This window comes from Aplysia californica, unplaced genomic scaffold, assembly GCF_000002075.1.
Source record: "Aplysia californica isolate F4 #8 unplaced genomic scaffold, AplCal3.0 scaffold00428, whole genome shotgun sequence".
Taxonomy (NCBI): Eukaryota; Metazoa; Mollusca; class Gastropoda; order Aplysiida; family Aplysiidae; genus Aplysia; species Aplysia californica.
In genome coordinates, this window is record NW_004797698.1 from 227,062 (window position 1) to 233,741 (window position 6,680).

A 6,680-nucleotide genomic window follows, 5' to 3' on the forward strand; every position below is an offset into this window, starting at 1 on the left:
GTAGGTCAAGATTTCTGAAAACCGCCGAAATCTGGGTTAGCCCGTCTGTCCTTAAAAGCGACCAATTATGGTGTCGTAAAATCATTTCCAATTACAATGTTATAAAGAGACTGGTAGAACAGAAAGAGGGTGGTTGGAGTGTGCCACTGGTAGATCCTATTGCTTTACAACCCGTCTTTTGTCTCAAGTGAGAAATAGGTACTTTATTACTTTGTCCTCTTTTTTACTCACATACAAACACACACGCACCCCCGCCCCCCACACACATACACACGCTCACACATACATAAACATATCAGCCCCTCTCAGCACGTAAACCACACGCACGCACGCACGCACGCACGCACGCACGCACGCATGCACACAGACACACACACACAGACAGACACACACACACACACACACACACACATACACATATGTCTGTGTGTGTGTGTGTGTGTGTGTGTGTGTGTGTGTGTGTGTGTGTGTGTGAGAGAGAGAGAGAGAGAGAGAGAGAGAGAGAGAGAGAGAGAGAGAGAGAGACAAACAGACAGACAGGCAGACAGACAGACAGACAGACAGACAGACAGGCAGACAGACAGACAGACAGACAGACAGACAGACAGACAGACAGACAGACAGAGAAAGTAGAAACAAAACTCCATTGCCCCCGCCAAAGTGTCCACGGTGTTCAAATCGTCACAGGACGTCAAGATTGGATTGGCTGTGGTGACGTTGAGGAAAACATCAACGCGTTTGATTGGAAGTGGAGGAGGGAGGATGGAAGAGACAGGCAGACTGAGCGGCCGGGTCCGCGACAAGGAAAGGGCGGGAAAGGCTGGCACGGACAGTATTGCGTGCTGCTGGACAGATCTGCCGCCTGGGAGCCTTTGATCAGTTGTAAGGGGGTCCTGTTTGGAGAAATCTATAGGGCCAACTGTTAGACTTCTATTTCTTTTGTTTAAAAAACTTATGTGAAAATGGCATAGGTTTAATGTCCGTATCTGCATTATTAGGTTGTTTTAAAAGTGATGGGTTCTTTCGTTACTTAATAATTTCTTTTATATATTAACTTGTATTATGACTATTCTTTTCTTTTTTTTTGGGGGGGGGGGGGGGGGGGGCGGGGCATTTTACGGCGATCGCAACTGCATAAGATCATATGAGCGCTGGGTACACAATATGCCATTTCATTTTGTAAGACTTAATTCTGAGTTTTGCCCGGCTGGCGGCCGAAGCCTACTGTTATTGATTTTAGGACCACCAAGGGAACTTAAACGTGCGTAACCTGCGTACGGGGCCTCTGAGAATTTTCGCCCTTATCCAAGAAAGCTCGGTGTTTGAACTTACCTAGCAGGGGTGTGGCAGAAAGACAGAAGTAAGAAGGAGCCAAAGAATAGCAGTAGAAAGGCAGCAGAAAGAGTAACGGAGCCCAGAGAAGAAGACAAAGGTGGCAGATAGTGGAGACAAAAGCAGACGCAGAACATGATTGGAGAGAAAGAGAAATCTGTAGGCCAACACTGTTAGACTTCTATTTCTTTCCTTTAAAAAAATCTTCAGTGAAAATTGCATATGTGAGGCAGCGTGGTGGAATCAGGCTCTGTCAATTTTTGGGCATGTAGAGTTATTGGTAACATCTTAAAGCTTGTTTACTTGTCTTTAAATGTATGAAAAAAATATCCATTTATCTTGAATACAAGTCGAGATATTTGCGAAAGAAGGAGGTGGGGGTCACCTGTTTTCAGAGGTAAAATTAGGGAGAAAATGGCCGCCAAAGATTAGTTATTTCCTTAGCTAAAGAGTCCGTGGTAACTAAAAATTCACATTTTTTGCACCTTTAATCACGGTTTTTCAGAAAAATCCACACATAAATGAGTTCTTTAATGGGTATGAAAGGTGTTGAGCCCCCCCCCCCCCCCCCCCCCAAAATGTGATAAACATTCACAAACCAGCAGAAAAATGCAAGTTTCCTCACTTTGATTATTTTGACAAGAGCCTGATTCCACCACCCTGCCTCACATATTATTATTAAACGTCCTTATTAACACAATTAGATTATTTAAGATACAAGAATTAATTTTAAGATAACTGTAATGCCAGGTGTTTATCCAATTTCATTCGTTGACTGAAATATGTATACCATTTTAAAAGGAGCTGTAAAATTTGTTGTTCTTTTAAATGGCTGTAATGTTAGATATTATTATTTTGTCTGTCCCACAATAAGATACAATTTTAATTGACAGCTGTAAATTTAAAAGGAAACTTACTATATTTGATTTATGTCGTTAATTAAAATATTGTGTTTGAGAAGCTTCAATAGTAGACCCCAATTTCTTCAGTTACTTAAAATTCTTGTTGAAAAGAAAGCTGTAACATAAGCTTTTCATTTTTTTTTTAAATCTCTTTGAATTTTGAATATCTTGTTTGAACGAAGCTACTGTTTTATATATCTGGTCCTTTTTTGGGGGGCTGTTGTTGTAATTTTGGACCACTATCTCTTTTGCTAGTTCCAGTAGCTGAGTGGTAAGTGAGCTCAGTTTCACATTACTTAACTATCAAGCACGGGGTACTCGTATATCTATTAGCAAAACACCGATAACCTTGTCTTTAAAAAATAAAATTTAAAAAAGACAGAAAAACAAAGCACTGCACTGTGGCGACCAGCAAATGATATGTGGATTGCCTATGTTTGTGGTACTATGTAATATTCATTTATTTATGTATTTATGCATTAAATGTGTTTATTGGTATTTTTCTGTATTTATTATACGCATCGTAAAGCATTTTCCAAGAGGATCAGTAACCTGGAATTCATTCATTCATTCATTCATTCATTCATTCATTCATTCATTCATTCATTCATTCATTCATTCATCCATTAGTTCTTTCGTTTGTTCGTTCGTTCGTTCGTTCTTTGTTCGTTCATTCTTTCGTTCATTCATTCATTTATTCATTCATTCATTAAGTCTATGTAACTGTAATAGTTAAGAAGACGCCAGGCGTGCGTCTGTGAACCATCGAAAAACATTCAGATTTAGTATTAATTGGTATATTCTGGGCCTGTATTTCGGAAAGCATAATTTTCTGTTCAGTCGACGAGTGTGAGTAAATAGAGGCAAATAAATCTTCATTTCCCACCAATGTGTTCGTAGAGTTTTGTTGATGGTTTGTTGTTGTTATTGTTGTTGTTGTTGCTGTTGTTGTTGTTGTTGTTGTTGTTGTTGTTGTTGTTGTTGTTGTTGTTGTTGTTGCTGTTGTTGTTGTTGCTGTTGTTGTTGTTGTTGTAATTGTTGTTGTTTTTAGATTTAATTTCTAGAAGTTGGCTGACTCATTTTCAGAAACACAATATGTCACCTAAAATCAGGATACTTGTGTCGGGGCTGGATTGAAAAACTTGATTAGGGTTAGCAGCTACTCTGAATAAGAACAATCTTATAGTGTGGTCAAAAATTCGTGGCGCAACTTATTTTCAAATATTTCCTAATCTATCAAACACAGACCCTCCTGATTTTACACAATGACTTGTATCAATTTGTCTTTACAGATCAATATTTTTGTTAGCCCTTGTTAGCTGTATTTTAGAAAATTCCGAGACAAATACTAATAAAAAATCCAAGCGAGCGATTTCTACAGATTTTTTAAAAGGTTTCGAGCTGTGGCACAGCTATGGCGATATCGCTTTTAAAAGAAAGTCCGTCATTTTTTTCTGAGAGTGACGTTATGATTATTGAACCAATGTTTTGGGAACCATTAGTGCAAAAAATGTGTTCACTATAAAATTAATTTCTTCTAACACGTTTTGCCAATAAAAAGTGTCTATGGTGAGCTGTGACGTGGGCCATATTATGCGTATGCAAAATGTGTGTCAGAAGCGGGCTAAGTGCTGTGAACAAAGCTATTTCCAACATTTCGGAGATTTATAGTATTTAATATAAACTTAAGAAGAAACATGGAACAACAATGGGAACAGCTTACAACATCTATAAATGAGGCTGCAAAAGACGTCCTACCAGAAAGGACAACAAAAGCAAAGAAGAAATGGATGACTGAAGAAATTCTTAATCTTACAGAGGAACGAAGAACAAACCCTCAAACCATCTAGCTCTGAGAGCATACAACACTAAATTCTGGATGAAGAGCCAGAGGAAGACCAAGGCGACGATGGAGTGAATCTGTGGCAGACACCCTCAGAGCTCACGAGATGTCACTCCTACAGGCCACTCGCCTTGCTGTAGACATACGCCTGTGTCTCCCCGCGACACCCCCCGGTACAAGCGGAAGAAAAAAGTTAAAGTAAAGTAAGTAAGAAGAACAAACAAAAACAATCAGGAAAAATATGTGAATCTTCATAAAGAAATCAGACACAAATGTAATCTAGCAAAAGAGACCTGGTTAAAATAAGAATGTGAGGAAATGGAAAATCATTCCAATGCGAACTCAAAAGATCTGCACAGAAAAATTAAAGAGGAGTGCCATACAAGAACACGTGGTTCAACAGGTTGCCTCAAATCAAAGGATGGGAATATCTTCATGGATAAAGGCAAGATAAAGACAAGAACGTTGGACAGAATATATCGGTGACCTGTACAATGACAAAAGAGATGAACAAAGAAGAGTGGAAAATAACAACGAGGGCCCACCAATCATGAAGGAAGAAGTTATCAAGGCACTACGAAAGATGAAGAATGGGAAAGCTGCAGAACCGGACAACATTACCACAGAGATGATTAAAACTTTAGAAGACTTTGGAATCACCACACTGACAAAACTTCTTAACAACATGTATGACACTGGACATATTCCATCAGACTTGTCAAAATCTATCTTCATAGCTTTACCAAAGAAGCCTAAATCAAACGAATGTGGAACTCATCGTACCATCAAGAATAGTTATGATGAGAATACCAAGTAATATTCAGCCAGAAATAGCCCAAGTACAGTGTGGATTTATTGAAGACAAAGGCACTGTAAATTCCATATTATGTCAGCAGAACAACAATAGAACGTGCCCTAGAAGTTCAGAGAGATCTTCATGTATGTTTTATAGACTACACCAAGACATTCGACAAAGTTAGGCACGACAAGATCATCGACATGCTATAAGTCCTCAGTATTGACGGGAAGGACTTAAGGATTTACAAGAACATGTACTGGGACCAAACTGCTGCAATGAGAATAGAAAACGACATCAGCGAATACATACAGATTAAAAGAGGAGTCAGACAGGGATACGTACTTTCTCCAGACTTGTTCTCCCTGTATGGTGAAACTATCATGAGACACGTAGAAGAAATGCCAGGTATCTCGATAGGGTTACATAATATAAACAATCTAAGATATGCAGACGACAGAGTCCTAATAGCAGAAGATGAAGAACACCTACAGAATCTATTAAATGTCATCGTACAAGAGAGTGACAACATGGGCTTAAGCCTAAACATCAAGAAAAACGAAACACTGGAAACGAGAAAAAGAGTACTGAAAAGTTACATCGAGCAAATCTTATTATACTGGTGCGAAGCATGGACAATCAATAAACAGCTGGAAAGAACAATTCTGGCTACAGATTTGTGGTTCATAAGACGCATGCTAGGTATCCCATGGACAGCTAGAAAAACAAACGAAGAAGTCTTGGTTGAAACAAATTGCAGAAGACAGCTTATGACGAATATACGAAAGCCACAGGCAAATTTCTTCGGACGCACAATGCGGAGAGAAGCATTGGAGAATATTGTAACAACAGGCAAGTTTGACAGAAAGAGAGGCAGAGGCAGACAGAGGGAAAAGATACTGGACAAGATGACAACATGGCTGAAAGCAGCAAGAACAACAGACACCATTGCTGCATCGCAAGACAGAGTGAAGTTGAGGTCCATGATCGCCCACGCCAGTCTGCAGGGCACCGGATGATGATGATGATGATGATGATGATGATGAAAATGTTGTTGTAGTTGTTGTTGTTTTTAAAATCTAGCCTCAATTATTGTGGAAAAAAACATTATAAAGTTAAGACAAATTGATACTAACTGCTGCGGAAAGTACGGATGACATTGATTCATTCGTTTAAGAGATATATTTGAGCATGAGTTGCGAAACGAATTTTTGACAGCACTTTAGTTTATGTTTTCTCACACTCGCAACACAAGTAGGTCGTATTAGGGCCAAGGATGAGTGGTGATACTAGAGAATAACATAGAAAAAAAAAGAAGGGGAGCGGTATGGACGATAATACATGTATATACTTGACTGGAAAGAAAGGGCAAACCACACCAGAGCACCTGCCAACCACCCACACTGATGATGATGATGATGATGATGATGATGATGATGATGATGATGATGATGATGATGATGATGATGATGATGATGATGACATTATGCAGGATAAATCTTCTATGTCAATGATGTCTGTTTTCAGGAGAGATGGAGTCGGAAGGGGGAGGATGGTGAGGGGGACGGAGAAGAGGAAGGAGGAGGAGGGGGGAGGAGGGAGGAGGGAGGAGGCCGCTTTCTCATTTCCCTGTTGTTCCCGCTGTCAGTCATTCAATGTCACCCAAACCAAACTCCCCAAACACAGATCAACAAACCATCCGAACTTGAAGGGGAAATTATGAGCGATTCCCTGTCGTCGACTGCCTGCTCTTTGATCCCCTGAAGGAAAAAAAAAACGAGAACCAGACGAACTGGATGAGGGTTGG